At 32.2% G+C, this 24,865-nt stretch overlaps 1 protein-coding gene across 3 annotated transcripts in view; it reads right to left on the bottom strand.

Moving 5' to 3' along the window:
- The window catches only part of LOC126879961 (serine-rich adhesin for platelets), a 960,737-nt gene that overhangs the window by 362,063 nt on the left and 573,809 nt on the right, over positions 1–24,865 (bottom strand). The window lies entirely within an intron of this gene.

The following is a 24,865-nucleotide window of genomic DNA, read 5'->3' as shown; positions in this document are numbered from 1 at the left end:
AGGCTGCTTAAATAATCCGATTTCAATTCTGTAAAGTGCATTAGATAGGTGGAGTACTTCTTTATATGTAAAAAAATTGACAAATCTTTGTATGTTCTAGTTTTTGTTGTGCAATATTTTAAAAAATTTTAATTTTTTAAAAAAGTTTAGATTGCAAAATTATTATGCAAAATCTAGTAAGTCAATTTTAATGAAATTTGGTGTACAATTTTAGCACATTACAAAAATTTTCTAAGCCAATTAGGAAGGTTCCAAGTGTAACCTAAGTGATGGAAAATCATTGAATAAGGACAGGCTTGTTTTGCCCCCTTATTGAAGTTATACTTCTTTACCGGCGATAGAGGGTGATTTTTTTATATGTTAAAACCTATCAGCCCGGCGCATGCGCATTATAACTTTGTTCTGATTGGATGTTCAAATGACATGTCAAAAATTATCCGATATGGCAGCTGTGGTTTGGAGGTAAAGGTAAAGGTAAACAAATGTATAATATATTAGTTTTATTGTTGTGAGGACAGAAACAAAAAAGTTTATAATATTGTAGTGACTTTTAAATAGTTTTTAAAAGCAACAGGTACGTAATAATTGTTAATGTATCATGGGTATAAACCTACCTATTTGATCTGCTAAAATACATAGTATGTAATACTTTTATTTATATAATTTGATTACCATCAAAATTTCTATCAATATTCACCTAATATATTGTTTTTTACTCTATGTTTTGTTGTATTTTTTCAATTCTAAATCATTTCAATTCAAAATTAAAATAATTTGATCAATTTTCAAAATATCAAAATATCACAAGTTTAATCCCTTTAGTTAGTCGATCTTCGTAAATAATGACACATAGTGCCCGTGGCTAAGCGGAGAAGGCGAATGAATTCCAATACCAACCGCTCTTATCAGCGCTGGTTCGAGTCCCAATAGAAACTTTCTTTTTTGTTTTTTTTTTTAATGCATTTTATGATTGTAAGTATATTTATTATATAATTGTATTTTCAGAAAATACGTATTTAGTTAAAAAAATTTTCGACAATTAATGTTCAGACATCATTTGCGGCTTGTTTAATGTGTTTGTGTGTGTTTTATTCTTTTATTATTTTATTTTTTGGCACTGTTCTAATAAAAATGTTTGAGAAGTAGTAAGTATAAATTAGTTTAATATTTAAACAAAATATAAATAAAAAGTATATTAATTTCGTTTAAATCATATAATAGAAGTATAACTTCTTACGTGCGTACAAAGTACACACACATTCTTTTTTTTATATTTATTACTATTTTGAAGCAAGGGTGATAAATTAAGACATTTTTAACCAATTGCATCTGATAGAAAATTTAATTATCTTTGTTTTATTCCTATAGGACTTTGTTCTAAAATAAATAGTTTTTAAGTTATAAGCAAAAAAAGTAGAAAAAAAACGAAATTTTTTTCAATTTTTTTTGTTAATATTTCGGGCATATTTGAGAAGGAGCATAAATCAATTATTATTAACGAAGTTATCACCTAACTTTATCCGCAAAAATCTGAATGCCACCTCTCACATCCACCTAAAAACAGATCCGTACTGGTTTAATATGCAATCTTTAAGATTCGATTCCAGCTGAAATAACTGCTAAACAACTTTTCCAAAATGGCATCTTTTCAATAATTTGTTCAGACTATGAGCGTTGACTGATAAATATACAAGTATACTGCGATTCAGCTAGTAGCATCCACCGCGACCTACACCTCCACCTCCACCTCGACCCACTTGTTCTGTTCTTATCCTTTAGGCATATTATCAATTTATTTAACGCTTAGATGAAATACATAGAATAGGAGACTGATTTTACCTGAACAATAAATCAAAAATTTACAAAAATTAATTACATTCCGAAAATTAATCTGTTTATCAGAATAGAAACAACAACAAATATGATATAAAAAAGAAAGATAATTTAATTAAAAACCTCCGGCTACGGAAGGTTGTTTATCACTGGAATTTGAATATGCTCCAGTTCAAATGTTGAACGACCCGGAAAAATTAAGCACAAAAACTCAAAGTTACTGAACCTTCATCACCCTTTAATTATATATATCTTGAAAAAAAAATTTGCGACAGAGGTTGTAAAGAAATAATTGAATTAATAAAAACGACAGGTTATTAATAAAACACTGAACAACTTTTGTTTTTCAATACTTGCACAAAATTTATTAACAGTTAATGTCACTACAGCCGACAGAATGTCTTTCTCAAAGTGTTGCCAGATGAAAATTTTTCGTAACAGTAGAATAGGACATAAAAGACAGGAGATTTTAATAATTTCAAATAAAACAATAAAATGTAGTTAAATTGAACAAAATAACTATCTTACGGCTATTTTTCAAGGCCATTAATTAAGTAATTAATTATTTAATTAATTAAACAGTAATTAATAGAAGTGAAGCAAGACAGTCCATGACTAGTTTCTGACTGATTCGCATGCGCAGTTCCTTTTTCAAGCGCTTGAAAACGAAACCGCGCATGCGAATCAGTCAGAAACCAGTGATGGACTGTCCCCATGAGTTTAAATTCAGGTTTCACAAATGTTTAAACTTATTGTCTGATAACGCTAGATAATGTCTCAAATTCAATACCAACATACCATATTCTAGTGGAAAATATAACAGAAGATTTGAGATTGAAAACAGAAGAACAGGAGAAGAAGTATGAAAACAGTAGATCTCCTGCTAAAACCGGAGATCTGGTAACACTGCTTTCTCAAGTGATGCATTTTACTGTGTGTCTGTACGTTAAAGTCTTTAACCGAACAAGTTAAAGAGTGGGGAGTTCTTTGTCACAAGTTGGTCATTCAGAATTATGTTGTGTCCGTATTTTTTAATTTTTATTAAGTGCATAGACTCTAATAAAGATAACTTAAAGCCTATATTATTTAAGAGATCTTAAGGCCTAGAAACCGTTCATTGAAATAATGATTATGATCTAGAAAGTGAAATGCGTAGGTACGTAGAATCTGTTTTTCTATTATTGAAATCCCTTTTGTGTTCTACTATATGTCTGTCAAAAGTTCTGCCAGTCTGACCGATGTAAGTTTTTTGGACAGTTACCCCATGTCAGTTTGTCTACAGCACTCTATAATTGTTTTTTCTTTTGGCTCTTAGTGTTCTTAAGGTATTTGCTTAAGTTGTTGTTTGTTCTGAAAGCTGGTGTTATTCCTTTTTGAAGTTATACTTCTTTACCGGCGATATGAGGGTGAATTTTTATATGTTAAAACCTATGATCCCGGCGCATGCGCATTATAACTTTGCTCTGATTGGATGTTCAAATGACATGTCAAAAATTATTTAATATGGCGGCTGTGGTACAGCTGTAGTTTGATTATTTATGGTTGTTGCGTTTTAAAATTTGTGTGAAAAGAAACAACAAACACAAGTTAGTTAATAGTTATACTGTCTTTTTAAATAGTTTTCATATAACTATATTTTTGGGCTTTTGGACTATTTTGGACAAGGAAAACTCATTCTAATTTGGTAAGTAGTTTTTATTATAATCATATTGTAATTATACATTTGGATTAGGTTGAAATACAGTACAACGTCGATTATCCGAACTAATTGGGGGACATAGGTGTTCGGAAAACCAATTTGTTCGGATAATCGAACTACGATATATTGATACATATTTATAGTCATACATATTTATCCACAAGTGAATAAAAGCCATATTTATATACCTACATATTTATTTATATCTTGATAATGACAACTAGCAAAAAAGTGCAGTCTTTGGAACAACATAATTATTTTTGGATACAATATTGAAGAAAATTGAAGATATTTTAAGAGTCAATTACTAACGCTTGCTCGGTATTCGAGTGCGGGACGCGGGAGTCGATAGTTCGAATAAGCGGTCGTTCGGTTGATCGACGTTCGGATAATCGACGCTCTACTGTACATTTGTTTTCTCAAGAATGGGGATTTTAGAGAGAAATCCCAAATTAGGTCCGATTTTTATTTTTAAATTATGATTTTTTGGCGTAGATTTATTTATCTAGTAGGTATGTAATGCTTTGATTTACATACTTAATTTGATTACCAACAAAAGTTCTACCAATCTTCATCTAATATATTGTTTTCTTACTGTTTTGTTATATTTTAATATTTTCTTCCACAAAATTTAAACTACATAATTTAATTATATTCAAAACAACTGTCAAACAGTAAAACGTTCAGTTACCCTATTTTTCCACATGACAAATAATGTGGAATTGGACGAGTGAGTCTAGGCTTCGATTACGAATCAAAGCGCCCCGAACTTCACGGGTTCGATTCCCGATGCAAGTTTTTATTTTTTTATTTTTTTATGCATTTTATGATTGTAAGTATATTTGTTATATAATTTTTTTTCAGAAAATGCGTATTTAAAATTTTTGCCAACAATTATTATCGTTCAGAAATCATTTTTTTGTGGCATTTTTCAATGTGTTTGTGTGCGTTTTATTTTTTTATTTTTTTAAATTTTTGGTATTGTCTTAAAAATCACATAATATGTAGTAGAAGTATAGCTTCTTACGTGCGTACAAAACACACATTCTTTTTTTTTATGTGTTTGGATATTATTGTTGACATTTTGCTTGGGTATGTAATAAAGCCGAAGGTACCTACTGAGTTTTTTCTCTGGTGGTGGGAAGACTAATTTTCCAGTTGCTACTACAAATCAACTATCCTCCAATAAAGTGGTCCTAGGGAAATAAGTTCAAAATATTGAAAATACCACTTTAGTGGTAATAAGATGGTCGGATAATATTCAGGTATCTAAACTTTTCTTCTTATTCTTCTTCCTATTTTATAAATAGACTCAATGCATGTTTTACTTCGGTTTTTAGCCTCAATTGGTCCATCTTTTCCCCGGTCGTCCCAAAGATCTTCTTCCATTTGGCTACTTGTCTCTTGCTATTCGTACTGTTATATTTTCTGTCATTCTTTCTATGTGTTGATTCCATTCTATCTTTCTTCTTTTGGACCACATGTTTATTTCTTCTATTCCACATCTCGCTCGTATTTCCTAACTTCTTACTCTGTCTCTTACAGTTTGGTTTGTTATTTTTCGTAACCCGTTGTCCTAAGTGAACGACAAACGCGACAACGCGACACGACGCGACGCAAAAATATCAAGTAATGGTTGTATTTGTGTGTGGTCTACGTTTTCGAGTTAATCAGTCTACGACAAGACGCGACGAAATGAGAACTTGTTTTGTTCGCGACGAGACACGACGCAGTGTGACGTCCCATTGCTTTTTTCAATTCAATTTATGCTACGCAATAGTTTATTAAATAAATAAAAACTAATAGTAACTATATAGTACCAGTGTTTTTTCATCAACATACCTTAAAGTCAGAAACAGCCTCTCCTCAAGAGAACTTGGTTTTTGAAAATTGCTTATTGACAGTTGAATACTGGGTTTAACAGCTGCAATAATACATATAATCGAAAGTGCTTGGTAATAAGCCACAATACTCTTTAAACCAACGCGGAATATTTCTTAATTTCGAATATAAATGATGAAACTCTTTAAATTTATTTCGCCCTTCTTCTTCTTCTCGTAGTGCCTATCTGTTTCGGATGTTGGCGACTATAATGACACACTTGAACCCCGTACGTAGATTTTTCAGCCAGGAAATCCTTCGCCTTCCTGGTCCTCGCTTTCCTTCTACTTTTCCTTGCAAGATTATTTGCAGCAGTCCGTATCTTTCACTGTTGCTCATGATGTGACCGAGGTATTCGATTTTGGCTGTTTTTATTGTGAACAGCTCTTTTTCTTTTTGCATTTTCTTTTTGCATCTTTTTGCATTTAGTAATGTGGTCGGTATAAGATATTTTCATAATTCGACGACAAAGCCACATTTCAAAAGCCTCAATTTTTTTGTAGGAGGCGTCTGTGAGAGTCCACGACTCAACTCCGTACAACAGTATAGGAAAGATATAACATCGGAGTAACCTGATTTTTTTTATTTCGCTCTAAATATATGATATTTGTTGTCATTCTTCTTCGTTTATGAAATTTTTTTAAAGCTAAGTATTTAATATGAATTTTCTAGTAACACTGCCGTATACTTCCCCATACTTAAGATTAGGAATGAATTGACATCGTCACGTTTGTCCTAGATTGAGCGATGGAAAGCGACGCTACATAAGCCACACGTCGCGTGAATTACTGGTCGCATCTTATCGCATCGCACCGCATCGCGTCGCGTCGTTTTCCGTCGCTCACCTAGACCTAGGACAACGGGTAAGTCTTTTCTGCTGTTTCCAGCAGTCTTTGTGTCTTCACCGTATCTGCTCTTGTTTCCGCTGTGTACGTCATTATCGGTCTTATTGTTGATTTATGTATCCTGGGTTTCGTTTCCCTTGTGAGGTATTTGTTTCTCCAGATTGTATTGTTGAGACATCCTGCTGCCCTGTTCACCATGTTCACTTGTTTTTGTACTTCTTCCACTTTTCCATAACTTAACAGTTTTATTCCCAAGTATTCCGTTTCCATCACTTGTTCTATTATTTTGTTATTTACGACCACTTCACATCGTCTCTCTCGGTTCCGCTGATATCACTATCGATTTAGTTTTCTCTGTTGAGATCACCATGTTGTATATGGGCGCCGTGTTCTCGAATTCTTTAATTAATCTTTGTAGGTCATCTTCATTTCCGGCTGTTATTATGGCGTCGTCAGCGTAACATATTATCTTTATTGCCCTTTCTCCCATTCTATATCATCTCCTAAACTTTTCTGTAAGGATAAAATAGAAACTTTTCTTTTTTAAAAGGGACAGTAGAAGGGGGTTATTTCAAGTCTGAGTAACGTTGATATGTATAAGAAATAAATCTTTATTTCTAAAAAATATTCCAAATCGTAAAAAAGATACATTTAACAGGTTATAACATATAACTACATTCCAGATCAGTGATCCTTCATTATTGAACATGACCCGTCTATCGTCTAAACGACCTATGACGGGGCTATTACCCAGTAATGCCAGTAATGCGTTGCGTAGGTAGACCCTTTTTTGCTTCGAGTCGGTTCTCGCTTGAAATGAATTAAGTCTATTTGTTTTTTAGGGTAAGGCAATTGATCATGGACCGAATTAGTACAATTGCGATTGCGACGAACGCTTTTTAGAGGAATAGTTTTAAAAGACGATTTATTTGAATTGCTACAACGATTGGTGTTGCTCGTGATTCTATAATTGGAGATTTTAAGTAAAGGAACGTCTGGCCTCAAATTTAACTCATTTCAGAATCTTTCAGCTCAACAAAAAGATTATATAAAGACCTTTTTAATGTTTTGTATGATCCATTATTGATATTATGGGTAGGTATGGTTTAAAATAAATCAATAACATTTGACACAACTTAAATTGATGGATCGGACAAGATGAAATAGAACAAGTTCACGATTATATAATATATCTGGGTTAAATTATAAAACTTAACAAGGGAAATCAAACAGCAGAGATCAAAAGACGAGTTAGACTGGTATGGCGACATTTGACAAACTAAGCTACATCCCTTAAAATCAAAAATATCCACAACATCTTAAGACCAAGGATATACAATCAATGCGTACTTCCCGTTCTCATTTATGGTTCCCAAACGTGGACGTTTACAAGAGCAAACATGGACAAAATCATAAAAACGTAAAGAGCAATGGAAAGACAAATGTTGCACATGAGACTAACGGATAAAAAGAGAAACGAGTCGATAAGAGAGAAAACAAAAGTTAGGGATGTTAGACAAGAAGTTGAAAAAATGAAAAAGAGATTTGCCGGACACACTATAAGACAAAAAGAAGACCGATGGAAAAACATTCTTATAAATTGAAGAACGTGGGAATATAAATGAAGCAGAGGAAGGCTTCAAATGAGATGGGCATATAATATCGAGAAGCTCGTGGGCTCTAAGTGGATGAATGTAGCACAGTGAAGATGAAGATGACAGACAGAGAAGAATGGAAGAGGATTGGGGAGGCCTATGTCCAAAGATGGACCAAAGAAGGCTAATTAGATAGGATGGAATGATGAATTGTATATATCTGTGTCGGTCGTTAGAACTTCGAGATAGAATTGAATAGCATTAAACAAATAGCAGTAAATAATAGATAAAATACGCTTAGTTTTCAATTAGATATATATAGGCGACTTAAAGAAGCGCTAAAATCGGCAACATTACTTATGACAATGAGTTGCGTTGCCACTTTAGAATGACTGAATGGGTCGGCGCGAATCAAGTGTATTAGGTGGGCAGCGGGAAAGCAGTGTTGCCATATTTATAGGCCGTATATCTATATACGAATTGGAAAGAGAGATAGAGAGATTATGGATGACCATATAACGATCAGATGGACAAGAGGTCATGAAGACTGAACCAGAAGGATCAGGACGATATTATCCTTAGATGGAATAAAGGAAGGACCGAAGATAGAAAGGTCCAATCGCCTACATTGACGAAACAATGGCCACGTTGCTCAGTCGGAAGAGATGTGGGCATGGTTCTTTGTGTTGGGCTTCTGTTACAATGAAAGGTGTTAAATGAATAAACAATGGTATGCGAATAGAGCTAATGAAACGAAGATAGACAAAAGGTAAATAGATAACATTAACTGCTGGTTTGACACTTGGACTCTAAGGAAACGGAAATACTTAATACTCAAACGAAAATATAGGGCGCCAGGTATTTTGACCAAAAAATACTCAAAGGAACAATAATTAACGAAACATAACACAACAATAACAAATTAGCAAGAATACTACGACAAGACATCAATGTACTAATCTTGAGCTGTAAAAAAATTAAATAAAATACGACATCGTAAGTTTCAATGTAACATTTATTAAAATACTCTACCAAATCTCAATATTTACACAATACGTACAGTGTATACGCAGTATAAGATCGCCAACAACAAAATTAAGAAACCAAAAAATACCTAAACCGTTAATCTATAAGACAAAAGTTGGCGACATAATAACAATCACTGCATATAAATTGGTGTATTCACCAACACAGTAATACTAAAAAAAATGGAATGTAAGTGAACGAATATAACTATTAATTATTAACTCAAAAAAAAATGAACTGTAGTTACTCGAAAAAATGAAAAATCCATACTCTAAATAAAAACTAGAAATTTTACCGTTCACTTACAACAAAAAAAGAAAGAGCTCTTTGTTTATATTTATACCTATCTAACAATACTTAATAACACTCTAATAATACTAAGAAAAATATCTACATAATATAAATGTTTATAGTTTAAATGATCACCCATTTAAAAATAAAAAGATAATCATCAACTTCATACTAAAAGCAGAGAACAATAACCACATGTGGTTATTGTTCTCTGCTAAAAGTATGACCTACTTTTCAGAATGTCACTATCACAAACTGGGCGAAAACTTTAGGTCATTGAACTTATTTCACGAAAGAACACAAAATTGTCCTTGCCCTGGACATAACAAAGGCGTCTCTACTAATTTCTTCAATAAGTAAAAGATGAGTGACTTACTTAAAACATCTGTTAGAGGGTAGGATGGCCCTTTGTAAGCCGGCAGGCTCTCAAGGTGTGGAAGATGGCCATGAAGAAATTCAACTTTACGACACAGTCGAAAGAATAATAGTATTTAACAGTGTTCATAAAATAGCAGCTGGACAACATAATGCATAGGTGGAAGGTGGAAGGTGAAAGGTGGACCCTTTAAAAAATAGAATAACGCAATTGTATTGGAGGCATTTATAAAAGATTGTTTTTTTTAAACTTACCGACACAAGTCGGGTCTACCAAACCTATGGCCACTGGAAATCACATGACTGCACTATATTAACTCAACTCACAAATGATGCAGAATTTTGAGAATTTGTGGTTTTTATGAACCTTTGGCGTCCTTTGTTTGTGGTGGGGTTTTGAACCAATCAAAATTATGGAAAACTGTGAGAGATATTCAAGAACAGATTTCCTTACCACTCGTAAAAGGGCTTAGCAAATCTAATACTTAAGATTACTTATGGGATGCACGGCCCATATCATTCACCAGAAAGCTATTAAAGTCTAACGGTCGACTCTATCGATAGCACATATGTGTTTCTAAGAAAAACAACGCCGATAGGGACTCTAAGATCTAATCAGTTAAGATAAAAGCGTGAAATGAAAGGGACTAGACCAAAATCTACACTGGGAAAACGTAAACGTTACAACCAAAAAGGAAAAAAGAAGCTCAACCAAACTTGTGCTTGTCATCATCATCATTCTCTTTGCCTTATCCCTATGCGGGGTCAGCTTCCCTAATTGCATTTCTCCACACAATTCTATCCTGGGTCATATCAATATTAATCCCCTTTACCAACATGTCCTGCCTAATTGTCTCCCCCCACGTCTTCTTTGGTCTTCCTCTCCTACCCCTTCCAGGAATCTGCGCTTCAGCTACTCTTCGTATTGGATGATTAACGCCTCGACGTTGAACATGACCAAACCATCTCAACCTATGCTCTCTCATTTTGGCATCAATTGGTGCCACACCTAGACTTCCCCTAATATACTCATTTTTAATTTTATCCTTTCTTGTCACTCCACTCATCCATCTAAGCATTCTCATCGCCGTCACATGCATTCGTTGTTCCTCTTTCTTTTTCACAGCCCAACATTCAGTTCCGTACATCATAGCCGGTCTTATGGCTGTTTTATAGAATTTTCCTTTCAGCTTCATTGGGACTTTTCTATCACACAACACACCACTCGCTTCCTTCCACTTCATCCATCCAGCCCTAATTCTACTGCATGCATCTCCATCTATTTCTCCATTACTCTGTAAAACAGATCCCAGGTACTTAAAACTATTGCGTTTTACAATCAGTTCACCATCCAAAGATACCATTTTATTTGTAGTAACTCCATCTTTAAATGAACATTCCAAATACTCTGTTTTTGTCCTACTAAGTTTTAAACCTTTTTCCTCCAGAGCTCGTGTCCACTGTTCCAGTTTTTGTTCTAAGTCTCTTTCACTATTTCCTACTAACACCACATCATCAGCATACATTAAGCACCATGGAATGTTACCCTGTAGTTTCGCTGTTATCTGGTCCAAAACTAATGAGAATAAATACGGACTAAGCACCGAGCCTTGATGCAAACCTACTTTCACATGAAATTTATCAGTCTCTCCCACACCTGTCCTAACACTAGTCGTTACTCCCTCATACATATCCCTCACAATCATTACATATGCACCAGGGACTCCTTTCTTATTGAGTGCCCACCACATAACGTCTCGAGGAACTCTATCATATGCTTTCTCAAGATCAATGAATACCATATGAGCATTTTTTTTCTTTACTCCTGTATTTTTCCATCAACTGTCTTATAATAAAAATTGCGTCTGTTGTTGATCTGCCCTGCATAAAGCCCAATTGATTCTCGGATATGTCGGTCTCTTCACGTATTCGTCTATCAATTACTCTCTCCCATGTTTTCATGGTGTGGCTAAGCAGTTTTATAGCCCTGTAGTTTGTACACTGCTGTATATCTCCCTTGTTTTTGTAGACAGGTACTAGTATACTGCTTCTCCATTCGTCTGGCATTTGTCCAACTTCCATAATTCTATTAAATAAACCTGCTAGCTACCTTATTCCTGTCTCTCCCAATGCTTTCCATACTTCCCCAGGAATATAATCTGGTCCTACCGCTTTTCCTTTCTTTATTTTTTGAAGCGCTTGAGCCACTTCCTCGTTTGTTATTTTGGTGACCATTGCTGCTACTGTCCCCGTTGACTCCACAGGCTGTCTGTCAAATTCGTCATTTAATAAGCTGTCAAAGTACTTTCTCCATCTCTTTTTGACATCCTTTTCGTGAACTAGTATTTTATTATTTTCATCTCGGATACATCTAATCTGATTAAAATCTTTTGCTTTCTTTGCTCTCTGTTTGGCTATTTTATATATCTTATTTTTAGTTGATCGTATAGGTTTGAATACGCTTCTGCTTTAGCTTTTGCTACTGCTACTTTCGCTTCCTTTTTCGCGACCATATAGTTTTGAAGATCTGTGTTGGATCTGGTTTCTTGCCACTTTTTATATAATTTTCCCTTCTCTTTTATTTTTCCTTGAACTTCGCTCAACCAAACTTGTGCTTGTATACTTTAAAAATTATTATCTTAACACACTGACTTGCAGAAAATATTAAGGTACCGCTACTGTAATACTTATCACGTTACGTCTCGAAATTCGAAATAGTCTAGAATTTCCAGACGCGAACGTTGGCAAAATCTTTTCCTCAAGTTCTTGTTGGCAGTTACTGGCACTTATCACATGGTATCATTTTTCACTCAATTGCTGGCGTTAAAACTGAAAAACTTTTCTGCTATCGGCGATATGATTTCGATTAAAGAAAGGGACTCTACGCCTCTATGGCCATTCAGAGCCAATAACTTACTCGAGAGCATAAAAGAAGGACGTGAAGTGGTATATTAGAGATGGTTTATAGCTTTTTCAAGAAATTATTAAACGTTTTAAAACATTTGTGTTTTAGCTTTCATCAGAAAGATTCCATCACTGATTAAAACTGAAAAAATTAAATTAAATTAAGGGCGTAGGCGTAAAATTTCGCGCCAATGTGTTTTAAATGCATTTTTTTTCGAATCTTGGGAAAACTAATACGTGTTTTTGAAACATTTAAACGCAAAATGAAATATTACATTATTACTGAGGGCCAAAAGTCCCTTAGAATAACCAAAAAGTTTCTTTTGAATGAGATATTTAAAATTAAATATCACACTAAATTTTCTGTGTTTTTTTTCACCTCTGTAACTTATTCAAAATAAACATTATAGAAGTTTTCAGGGACCTTCCGCCCTCGGTAATACATAATGCAATATTTTATTCTGCGTTTAAATTTTTCAAAAATACTTATAGGCCTGGATCCCGCGTACTAAAAAAAGTTTATTAATAGCAAGCTGCAAAGTTAATAGCTTAACGGTGTTTAGTCGGACAAACTTTGATGTACGGGATCACTGGAGCAGGGGAAGTTTTAATTGTGAAACAGGTTACAGGTTTTGAACGTCAGACTACGAAAACGTCCCATGTATTTTGTAGGACAGAACTTGCAATTTATTTTATACCCTTTCATTAAACTTTCATGCAAAAATCAGACTGCTATTTACCACCAATATAATTCCTCCTCAAAGATGTAATCCATCTTCTGTATAATAGAAAAGTCCCTCTAGATATCAAAAAAAACTATTGAGAACATCTACCAAAACAACAAAATGGAAGTCAGAATAGATGGACAACTTACAGAACCTATAGATATAGCCAGCGGAAAAGACAGGGAGACTCACTGAGTCCTATGCTTTTAGTCGAGGAAATGAAGCATTTTGGCTCGCAATTTTTTCGTCCAGCATGGATTTATTTGAAATTTTCACAGAAGGTAGGAAATATTCCAAGGATCATTTTCTATATCATGTTGCTGTACGCTAAAACCTTGGGGGTAGTTGCCACCCCATCTCGGGGGTGGGAATTTTTTATAACATTTAAACCATGTAATTCGATGTAAAAAGTAATTTTAAGAAAAAAATGTTTTTTACATTTTCTTCGTAAAACTAATATTTCTCGAGTGTTTCGTGGTTGAAAGTAACAGTTTTTCGACGGAAAAATCGACTTTTTTAGAGGGTTTTTTGAGAATAACTCGAAAAATATGCATTTAATAAAAAAAAACTGTAGATATCAAAATTGTATCTTTTAGTAACACAAACGAAACTGTTTTTCTATAATATTTTTACGACCAATACAAACCGAGATACGGCATGTTAAAGGTTAGCTTTTTTCGTCAAATGCATAATTTGAAATAATCAAAGCCAAATACCGGGAAAACTTTGCATTTTTCAAGGAAAACTTACATGATGTTTTTTCAAGCATACAATAAGATCTTAAAAAAAATAATAAAAAGTTTCTAGCATAAAAATTGAGCAACTTATGATAAAAGAGTCGGTGCCTGTTTTTCTCTACGAAAAAAAAAACAGTGAAAACAACCCCCTAACTACCCTTGTAACTAAAAATTGGTCTTGGCCTTTCTGTAATTCCTTTTTTATTTATATTATCAATACACCCAAGAAGTTTGACTTATTTAAAAGGTCTAATTTTAGAAAAATTGAACTTTAAAAAAAAATTATTTTTTGCAATTTTGCATTTTTTATCATTTTCTTCAAAATATCTCCTAAAATACTGAAGATACGAAAAAAATGATAGAATACTAAATTGTAGCTTTTTTAATAGCTAAAATTTCTTTATGCATAGATTTTCATTACAGTGAACAGTTAGCGAGATATAGCTGTTTAAAACATCTATTTCGAGCAAACATCCCCTTATTCGAGCCCTTTAAACCCACCTCAATTAAAAATTAAGAGATCTTACGGAATTTAATTTACACAGCCTTATTACTCTTCAAAAATCCTACAAAACTATTATTGAAAAGACTTTTTATCGCCAAAAATGAAGAAGGTATGTTTATAAAACTAATTTTTTTTTTCGAAAAATTCGAATAGTCCCCTTATGTTTCGAATGTCCCCCAGTTACTGAAGGTGGATATGAGCTATTACCTCCGATTTCGTTGAACCTCCATCGATTTGCATGAAAATTGGTAAGTGGTTAGAGGATATCTCAAGGAACAAAGGTGACATGGTGCCAACTTGCGCTTTTACCCTGGGGTGGATGCCACCCCTCCTCGGGGGTGAAAATTACTTTATTAAAAATAACCCCACAATTCGATAGAGGGACAAATTATAAGCAAAATTTGTTATATAAAGTTATTAAAATAAATCAAAACTTTTTGAGTTATTAAAGATCAAAGATTTTAATTTTTCGTGAGAAAAATGCATGTTTTTATACGATTTTTCATAAATAACTCAAAAACTATAAGTTTTTACAAAAAAGTTATAATTATCAAAATTGAGGCTAATAAAAAATCAAATAAACTTCTTACTAGAAAAACCTTTCAGTGTTAACTAAAAGTGAGTTATAGGTAATTGAAAATATATTTCTTTCGTCGAGTACTCAAATCTAAGTATTCAAGCTTAAATACCGGGAAAATGATGCATTTTATAACATAAACTTATTAAACATTTGTCAAAGTTCTAAAATATCTATCAAATAAGCCCTCTAATAAGTTGATAGCATCAAAATTTATGCACCAAAAATGTTTCAAAATTTATCTTTTAAATTTTTTTCCAAAAAATGTTACTGTTTTTTTGTAAATAACTCCGTTACTTTTTGAGATATGAGGTTCACCTAAAAATTTTTAAAAGTTGATTCCAAGTGCTATTAAAAAACGTCGAATTTAGTCTTTTGAACCTCTTACTTTTTAAAAAATAAAAGGTTAAATGGCCCTGGTTACATGGTTCTCGCAGCAAAATTGAAATTTTAAACGTTTCTATCTCGGTTACTTTTTACTCTACGAAAATAGTAAAATGGGTAGAGTATTTGCAACAGAAAAGACTAAAATTTAGTTAAATATCATTTTTTACGTATATTGAGTATTTTTGGAGTTGTTATAAAAAGAAAATGAAAAGTACGATAATTTTAAAAATTCTAATTTTTTTAAATCATATCTTTTCTTTAAAAATATGCATTCTATACGTCAAAACTGTTGAAATTATTAACTATGTTAACCTAAAGAAATTCTTGTGAGGATTACTACAAATTTTAATTTTTGTGAAAATGGCGTATGTTTTATTTTTCACTTTTTCCTAAAAAAATCGAAAGGGTTCTCTTATTTTCATCATAACTTGCTTAATTTTAATGCTATTTACTTCTACTGGAGTGCATTTGATAGGTATTCCAAAATGCTTTGACTAGTTTTTGACAAATATATTCTATAAAATGCATCGTTTTCCCGTTATGTAAGCTTGAATACTTAGATTTGAGTACTCGTCGAAAAACATATACATTCAATTACCCATAACTCACTTTGAAATAACATTAGTTTAGTTCTTTAAGTAGGGAGTGTATTAAATTTTTATTATCTTTAATTTTGGTAAAAGTAACTTTTTAACAAAAGCTTATAGTTTTTGAAGTATACGTGAAAAACAGCATTAAAGCATGCATTTTTTTTAAGAAAAAATAAAATCTTTGATATTTAATAACGCAAAAAGTATTGATTTATGTTAATAACTTTATATATAAATTTTGCTTAGAAGTTGACCCTTTATCGATTTCTGGTATTATTTTTATTAAACAAAAATTTCACCCCCGAGAAGGGGTGGCATCCACCCCCAGGATAAAAGCGCAAGTTGGCACCATGTCACCTTTGTTTGTTGAAGTATCTTATAACTACTCACCAATTTTCATGAAAATCGATGAAGGTTCAACGAAATCGGAGGTGAAAACCTTCAGTGACTCCACTATTATAGAGCATTTTCAATGTACCTATATAATACCACAGAGCCGGTTTGTATACTGGATGACTAAAAAACTATCTGTATATGTGTATTTTTATATATTTGTAAATTCGTATTTTTTTGTAAATAAATCTTTTTGTAATTCTTTAATTCTACTTTTTTTCTGTATAGATCTATTAAATTGTCTACTTATAAAAATTGCAATGTTATTAAGGGTGGTTTTTAAGGGTTGAAATATTATGATATTATATCCTAAAGCATAAAACAATCATTATTTAACCAGTCAAAACCAAATTTTACCTATATTAAAGTTTACAATGTTTTTATATAATTTTTGACAATAAGGGTAGTTTACACCCCTAAAAATAATCAACGCCTTTGATCATGATATAGAATATCAAGTACAGGGTAAGATGATCCTAACCCCAAATTTTTATGTAAATTGATGCAAGCCGAAATTATTCTTTTAGGATAAGTAAACTTCTCATATATAGCTCCAACAAGGATGGTTTTAAAGGTTGGAATATTGTGATATTATATCTTAAAGCACAAAACAATCATTATGTAACTAATAAGAAGCAAATGTTAACAATATTAAAGTTTAAAATGTTATTTTATAATTTTTTAAAATTAGGGGTGGTTTTCACCCTTAAAAACCAAAAGCGTACAACGGCTAAATATAGAAAATGAACTAGAGGGTGAAATGAGCCTAATCCCAAATTTTTGTACAAATCGATGCTGGACGAAAAAATTGCGAGGTTTTGCCATTTTTCCAGCTTCATTTTCTCGACTATTTTCAATTTAATCATGGATGAAATCATCAAAAACGTCAAAAAAGGAAGAGGATATAGAATGGGAAACAAAGAAGTAAAAATACTTTGCTACGCAAAAGATCTTTTGCATAAGAGCAAAAGAATTCAATATGACAATTTCATCTCAGAAAACCAAAACAATAGTAATCAGTAAAGAACCAATCAGATGCAAAATAGAAATTGATGGTATCAGTATTGAACAAGTAATGGAAGTAAAATACCTTGGAATTACATTGTCAAGTTACGGAGACCTAGACAAAGAAGTAAGAAATCAAGTACAAAAAGCAAATAGATTGGCAGGATGCCTTAATAACACTATATGGCGAAACCGACATATTAACACTGAGATGAAGTCAAGAATTTATAAAGCCAGTGTAAGACCAATAATGACATATGCATCAGAAACAAGACCCGATACAGCCACAATACAAAGACTACTACAAACGGCAGAGATGAGAGTACTAAGAAGAATTACAGGAAATACACTGAGAGATCGAAAGAGGAGCGAAGATATTAGAAGACAATGCAACGTACAGTGTATAAACGAATGGACACTAAATAGAAAAAAAGAATGTAACAACCACATAACCAGAATGGGGAAGACACGTGTGGTCAAAATAGCACGAGATAAATCACCAATCGGTAGAAGAAGTATCGGCCGAATGCGCAAAAGATGGAGTGACAACCTTCAATAAAGGTATCAATCCGCCAATGAACAAGCAGAATTGCTTATAAAGAGGAAGAAGAAGAAGAATAATTCCTGTCATTTGACATATTCTACGTGTCGGACTTTTAAAATGCACAGCATATTTGTCGGACAAACATTTTTTCGTATATTATATAAAGTTTGCTATTGAATAAACTTAAAAACAACCTGCTAGTTTTCACAATCATAAACTTGTCAGGATAATACGTTCCACAATTAAAATCACGTTCCATAATTAAAACTTCCCCTGTTCCAGTGTTCCCATACATCAAAGTTTGTCCGAATAGACACCGTTAAGCTATTAACAAATTTTCAGCTTGATATTAAAACACTTTTTTTGGTACGCGGTACCCTGGCCTATACACCCTTCTTACATCTCTCAGAAATAAAACGTTCATTTACTAGTTTATTATGATCAAGTTGATTTACCATCAAACCACAGCATATCGTCTATTTGAAAATTTCCCTCAATATTCTAGCCATTAAATAGCTGCAGACTTTTAAATAGCATCCAATTTTCCGTGAGATTTTCCTTTTCTATCGGCTTTAATCAACTTCCTCAAACCCACTGCACTTCCCTCGGGAGCTTCCCTCTTTCAATAAGCGAAATTTCATAACAATCATAACCCACTTTTTCCCAAATTAAGACTTGGAAATAAGAACTGGGAATTAATCAAGGAAATCAATACGCTCTAAGGGTTGATTCCGGAGATAAAAAGTCTTTTTTTGGTTTTCGGACGAAGACGAACGATTCCCGACGGTCCTCGGGGGATGAATATATATAAACAAGAAAATTACATCTGGGAAGTGTGTAGCCTAAAAGACAAACCACGGTAACGTGCGTCTTCTGGTTTTTAACATTAGCCTGAAGGAGAATGCCAGTTAAAACTACGTTAAGAGACAAAAGGACCGGTAAACTTGAATAACTAGAGATAGTTTGATGGTGATTTTTTTAACAAACCAAAATATGACGAAAAATTGTTTTACTAAAATGTCTATAATTACTGCACGGAAGTACAATGAACTAGAAGAATAATTGTGAAATAGGCTGTACAATAAAGGCTATAGCGGGATAAGATGGTAAAATCTGCACTCGGCTGGATTCTTAGTTGGGGTTAGGCAATCGAAAGTACATAATTAAAAAACCCCCTAACAAAATTTTTAGCTCCCTATGTGACCCCAGGTGTCCCCTATCGAAAAAAATGTGTTTTTTCGAAAAACATTTTTTTGGAGCGAACTTTTGCTTTAAAAAATGTGAAAAAAATTGTGAATGTACATTATTATACCCTAAATCCCACTGATTTTTTTCAGATTTTTTGGATCAAAATTGACGCCAGAAAAATTTTTTGAAGTTTTCAAAAAAGTTTTAGGTTATGTAGGTAATTTTTGGCTAGCTCCGACAAAATTTTTTTTAGTGTATTTTTTTACGTTCTTTTGACTGACAGGGATAGTTTTGCCATTTTCTCGCCGGAAATTACTCAAAATTCGAAAAAACCCATTTTTTTGGTTACCCCCCTCATATTTTTAGTGTTTACTGAGCGATCTTTTCTTTAAAAAATCTGAAAAAAATTATGAACATACATTGAGGCCCAAAAATATACTATTTTTTTTTTCAGATTTTTTGGATCAAAATTGAAAAATTTTGAATTTTTCAAAAATTTTTTAGGTTATGTAGGTAATTTTTGGCGAGCGCCGACATAATTTTTTTTAGTGTATTTTTTTCCGTTATTTTGAATGGCTGGGATAATTTTGCCATTTTCTCGCCGGAAATTGCTCAAAATTCGAAAAAACCCATTTTTTGGTTCCCCCCTCATATTTTTAGTGTTTACTGACCGATCTTTCCTTTAAAAAATCTGAAAAAAATTATGAACATACATTGATGCCCAAAAATATACTGGTTTTTTTTTCAGATTTTTTGGATCAAAATTGAAAAATTTTGAATTTTTCAAAATTTTTTTAGGTTATGTAGGTAATTTTTGGCTAGGTCCGACATAATTTTTTTTAGTGTATATTTTTCGGTTCTTTTGAATTGCTGGGATAGTTTTGCCATTTTCTCGCCGGAAATTGCTCAAAATTCGAAAAAACCCATTTTTTTTGGTTCCCCCCCCTCATATTTTTAGTGTTTACTGAGCGATCTGTTCTTTAAAAAATCTGAAAAAAATTTATGAACATACATTGATGGCCAAAAAGATACTGTTTTTTTATCAGATTTTTTGGATCAAAATTGACGCCAGAAAAATTTTTTGAAGTTTTCAAAAAACTTAGGTTATGTAGGTAATTTTTGGCTAGCTCCGACAAAATTTTTTTCAGTGTATTTTTTTCCGTTCTTTTGAATGGCAGGGATAGTTTTGCCATTTTCTCGCCGGAAATTACTCAAAATTCGAAAAAACCCATTTTTTTGGTTACCCCCCTCATATTTTTAGTGTTTACTGAGCGATCTTTTCTTTAAAAAATCTGAAAAAAATTATGAACATACACTGATGCCCAAAAATATACTATTTTTTTTTTCAGATTTTTTGGATCAAAATTGAAAAATTTTGAATTTTTCAAAAAAATTTTAGGTTATGTAGGTAATTTTTGGCGAGCGCCGACATAATTTTTTTAGTGTATTTTTTTCCGTTCTTTTGAATGGTTGGGATAGTTTTGCCATTTTCTCGCCGGAAATTGCTCAAAATTCGAAAAAACCCAGTTTTTTGGTTCCCCCCTCATATTTTTAGTGTTTACTGACCGATCTTCCCTTAAAAAATCTGAAAAAAATTATGAACATACATTGATGCCCAAAAATATACTGGTTTTTTTTCAGATTTTTTGGATCAAAATTGAAAAATTTTGAATTTTTCAAAATTTTTTAGGTTATGTAGTTAATTTTTGGCTAGGTCCGACATAATTTTTTTAGTGTATACTTTTCCGTTATTTTGAATGGCTGGGATAGTTTTGCCATTTTCTTGCCGGAAATTGCTCAAAATTCGAAAAAACCCATTTTTTTGGTCCCCCCCCCTCATATTTTTAGTGTTTACTGAGCGATCTGTTCTTTAAAAAAATCTGAAAAAAAATATGAACATACATTGATGGTCAAAAACATACTGTTTTTTTTTATCAGATTTTTTGGATCAAAATTGAGGCTAGAAAAAATTATTGAATTTCTCAAAAAATGTTTAGGTTATGTAGGTAATTTTTGGCTACCTCCGACATAATTTTTTTTAGTGAATTTTTTTCCGTTCTTCTGAATGGCAGGGATAGTTTTGCCATTTTCTTGCCGGAAATTACTCATAATTCGAAAAAACCCATTTTTTTGGTTACCCTCCTCATATTTTTAGTGTTTACTGACCGATCTATCCTTTAAAAAATCTGAAAAAAATTATGAACATACATTGATGCCCAAAAATATACTATTTTTTTTTCAGATTTTTTGGATCAAAATATACTATTTTTTTTTCAGATTTTTTGGATCAAAATTGAAAAATTTTGAATTTTTCAAAAAAATTTTAGGTTATGTAGGTAATTTTTGGCGAGCGCCGACATAATTTTTTTTAGTGTATTTTTTTCCGTTCTTTTGAATGGCTGGGATAGTTTTGCCATTTTCTCGCCGGAAATTGCTCAAAATTCGAAAAAAAACCATTTTTTTGGTTCCCCCCCTCATATTTTTAGTGTTTACTAAGCGATATTTTCTTAAAATAATCTGAAAAAAATTATGAACATACATTGTTATGCCCAAAAACATACTGATTTTTTTTTAGATTTTTTGGATTAAAATTTTACTCAGGGAAATTTTTTGAATTTTTCAAAAAAAATCGTTTATGTAAGCCATTTTTGACAGACTTCGAAATAATTTGTGTATTTTTTTTTCGTTCTTTTGAATAACTGGGTTAGATTTGCCATTTTCTCTCCGGGACTTCCTCACAATTCGAAAAGAGCCATTTCTTTGTGTCCCCCTATGTGTACACATAAACTCAATTGCATGTCAATAAATAACGATTTTTGATGTCAATAAATAACGATTTTCCGTTATTTTGAATAGCGTGATCAGGTTTTTTGAGAAGAGAAGGTAGCCATTTTGAGAAGAGAATATGCATAAAATACGACAAACTCCCTTTGTTGATATTTTTCCTGTGTTTTTAGTAGACAACCTTAACCCTTAACTATAGGTACATGGCTACCTTAATTACATTATGTATAGATCAATTCATAGATATTTCTTCGTCTTAGTTGTGTTTTCCGATTTCTCAATTGAAATTACCATATTAATATTACCTTTTGCGTATTTATTAATTAAGTTAAGGTAATTGAAAGTTAATTTTTTGATACGCTAGAGTACCTATTTTAAAAAATATATCAATATTAAAAATATTTAAATATATATAGACATTATTAATGTTATTAATAAGTAATTATAAGTAATTAATAAGTAATTAATAAGTAATAAGTAATTATTAAAAACGTTTTCACAGCATGAAATATGCCATACAGTTATAGGCAAACGTTTATTTTCAACTTTATTTGATTTATTAATTTTACTTTTCAAAGGTGTAATAGTAGATTATACCACGAGTCAATAATGATGGCTATTATTCCCGAGGAATATTTACGAACCGAGCCGCGTTAGCGGCGAGGGAGTAACATTCCGAGGGAATGAGAGCCATTATTGCGAGTAGTATACTCTACTTTATCTACGACAAATTAATTAATTTAAGATTCTTAATGAACAACTTTATTTGTTAAAAACATTAAAATTAGTAATAGTACAATTAATAAACTGAATTGGTTGAGAATCATCATTAACTTTAGTAGAGTTTTTAATACAAATATTTACATAAGGTATTAAGGTAGATGCTGTTGCTGTAGCTAGTTCTACAATTTCTGGTGGTGTACAATTAAAAGATTCTTCATTTTCGTCCATCTCAACACAAACTGTCAAATATACTATTCGTTTGACAGTGACACTTTTTGAGGTTGATTATTTTGTTTCCGTGGTGAATTTTGTGATTGTTGTGCCAGAGGGATTAATTGCTATTAATCCCGCATTATTAATCCCTAAGGGATTATTATATGGCATTATATTGCAAAGACCACAAGTATAATACATATATTATGTATCAGTCGTAGATAAAGTAAATAAAATCATTCGTTAAAAGTTACATTTTAAATAAGCAAACACGTTTGCACCGTAATCAAGTTATTTCCATAAATGTAGCTTACTAAATAAGTATGTGAATATCTACATATTTATATTTTCAATCCATGATACACATAGATAGAATAATAATACAATAATACTATAGGTAAGCATAAGCCAATTCGTGCTCGATTTTCCACGTGCTGCGCACTGTGCCGGCGAGAAAATGGCAAAACTATCCCAGACATTCAAAAGAACGGAAAAATATACACTAAAAAAAATTATGTCGGACCTAGCCAAAAATTACCTACATAACCTAAAATTTTTTTGAAAAATTCAAATTTTTTCAATTTTGATCAAAAAAATCTGAAAAAAAAACCAGTATATTTGTGGGCATCAATGTATGTTCATAATTTTTTTCAGATTTTTTAAAGGAAAGATCGGTCAGTAAACACTAAAAATATGAGGGGGGAACCAAAAAATGGGTTTTTTCGAATTTTGAGCAATTTTCGGCGAGAAAATGGCAAAACTGTCCCAGCCATTCAAAAGAACGGAAAAAAATAAACTAAAAAAAATTATGTCGGCGCTCGCCAAAAATTACAAGAATCTACAGGTCGAGCAAGTCTTGTAAATTTCACGATTGCGAGCCACGTTTCACGCAACCGTGTTTGCGTACTTGTGTTTCGAGTTGCGTGGTCGTGCGGAGTTATAAGGGAGTTATATTTACCAATTCGCGCAATCGTACTTGAGACGCTGTGTCAGGTGAGGTGTTTGAAAATTTGTGTAACTTGATTGCTTGATTCTGTGGTGTGAAGGTGGTTAAACTTTTGTTTTATTTTTTTTTGTTTTGTTTGTTTTTGTTGTTGCGAATATATCGCAGAAAGTTTTTAGATGAAGTAATTGTATGATGAAGATAACACAGAAAATACAAGAGGGCAGCATACTTTGCAAAACAATTGTTACAATTTGAAATCAACAATTTGTTAAGTTGTTGTCTTGCAGGTAAAAAAGTGACTTTTTAAAAAAATTATATCTTGGAAACTAAAAATTATTTTTATTTATAATTGAAACATGTAAAAGTATAGTACTCTCAAAAAAATGTCAGCCAAAAATATTCATTTTTGTAGAGTTGACTGCAATTTTTCGACAACAGCCCCTTTTTTGCAGTGAGCAGCATAACAAGTCCAGTCTCATCTGAAATCAAAGTTTCTTGTAGTTTATACCTCTGGCTAGTGAATGAACAAAGGATTTTTTATTAGATGAGGTCATTTTTGTTTTATAAAAAAAACTACTTTAAAAATGAGAAAAATTGGGGTCAAAAATGTGTTTAAACTTATGTAAAATCTTCAAATTTCATTTTTTTTAATTCCTTCGTTCATATTCTAGCCAGAGGTATAAACTACAAGAAACTTTTTGATTTCAGATGAGACTAGTTATGCTGCCAACGCAAAAAAACTTAAACTCTACAAAAATGAATATTTTTGGCTGAAACTTTTTTTGAGACTACCTTAAGTACTATACTTTTACATGTTCCAATTATAAATAACAATAAATTTTAGTTTTCGAGATATAATTTTTTTAAAAAGTCACTTTTTTTACCCACAAGACCTATGTAACCCCTTAAAAAGATGTTTGGAAGAATATGTTTGATGGCCAAGATGCATACATATATTTAGAAGGAAAGTTCCTGATTTCTGTAGTATAATACATAATACCGAAGAGGAAGTAGCCCTAAGCGCCGGACTCCACTTGCGATTTGTAGTTGTGAAGATTGAACACATTCTTTCAAATAGAAGTCAATCCATGATTATTTA

Source organism: Diabrotica virgifera, chromosome 2, assembly GCF_917563875.1.
Source record: "Diabrotica virgifera virgifera chromosome 2, PGI_DIABVI_V3a".
NCBI classification, from domain to species: Eukaryota; Metazoa; Arthropoda; class Insecta; order Coleoptera; family Chrysomelidae; genus Diabrotica; species Diabrotica virgifera.
This window is presented reverse-complemented; position numbering and strand designations above follow the sequence as displayed.